The sequence below is a fragment of the Dipteris shenzhenensis genome, unplaced genomic scaffold, assembly GCF_047967505.1.
Source record: "Dipteris shenzhenensis isolate YYH24624 ecotype China unplaced genomic scaffold, Dip_SZ_1.0 scaf0373, whole genome shotgun sequence".
Lineage (NCBI taxonomy): Eukaryota > Viridiplantae > Streptophyta > Polypodiopsida > Gleicheniales > Dipteridaceae > Dipteris > Dipteris shenzhenensis.
In genome coordinates, this window is record NW_028239679.1 from 65,001 (window position 1) to 66,263 (window position 1,263).

A 1,263-nucleotide genomic window follows, 5' to 3' on the forward strand; every position below is an offset into this window, starting at 1 on the left:
TGGCGCAGCTGGGCCATCCTGGACTTGAACCAGAGACCTCGCCCGTGAAGTAAATCATCGCACCTACACTACTATCCCATCAGAATAGAGGATCAATAGATCCTTTCTCGGGAGCGATTCATCCTTCCCGAACGCAGCATACAACTCTCTGTCGTACTGCGCTCTCCGAGTGTACTTGTTCCCCCTCCCCCTCCTCTGCCAACAGCGAGTTTCTGGAAAGGGACTTCGATGGGAGAGAAAAGGAGGCGTTAAGAGACCCTCCTAGCTCAACCCTGGACACTCTAGGATCCTTCTTCGAACCTGCTCCTGTCGCTGGGGGATGAACAAAGACATTCCATTACATGGATCCGGAGGCTATGTAGTTATCCATATCAGGCACTCCTCCTATGTCTAGGTCCAATTTCCTGGTCCCTCCGGGGAGTCTTTCTGGAACTTTGACCCCCCCCCTCCAGATTCTTCCTTCCCCCCGGAGAAGTTCTATTGATTGCTGCTTCTGTGGACCTTCAAAGGAAGCAGAAAAGGCTCGGATAGTATGATCCCTCCGTCACCCCAGAATGAGAAGGGTGATCCCGTAGTTCCTGGTCCGTGAATATGCGTTATCAGGTGCTCCGTCTTTCACATCTAGGCCGAACTTCAACCTGTGCTCGGGAGATAGCCACCCATACACTGATAAGGAATGTATCGATTCCCGAGAGGAGGGGAGCCATCGGCGGGAATTGGTCCTCCCTGGATCGCCCGGATCCCACGAGTGAATGGGGGGTTGAATCCACATTAGATCTCACCTGAATCGCCTCATCTATCCTCCTGAGGAGGAGTTTGGTCCCAAGACCTAGTCGAGGCAGGAAGAATACGCCATGCTAACGTTCCTTGGATGATCCACATCTTCGGGTCAGGCGCTGATGAGCACATTAAACTACCCATGTGTCTGGAAGCCTTCACAGCCCAAGCACAACGACGCAATTATCAGGGGCGCGCTCTACCACTGAGCTAATAGCCCGTCATGCAGGCCTCCCTATTGGGGGGCCTGCAGTACCGGGGCGGGGGGGAACCTATCTTCATCCCTCAGACTTCCCTTAGGAAGGAAGGGATTACTCTCAGCTTGTTCCAACCCGAGAGAATAAGCTCATGGACTCAGTCTTGCTTCAGTTTCAAGACTTCACTGTCGAGACAAGATAATCCCATCTATGATTGGGATGATCGCTTCTCCCGAAGAGTGAAACGGTGAATATGAGACCAAAGTGCCAAATAGGTATTAACTCTCCA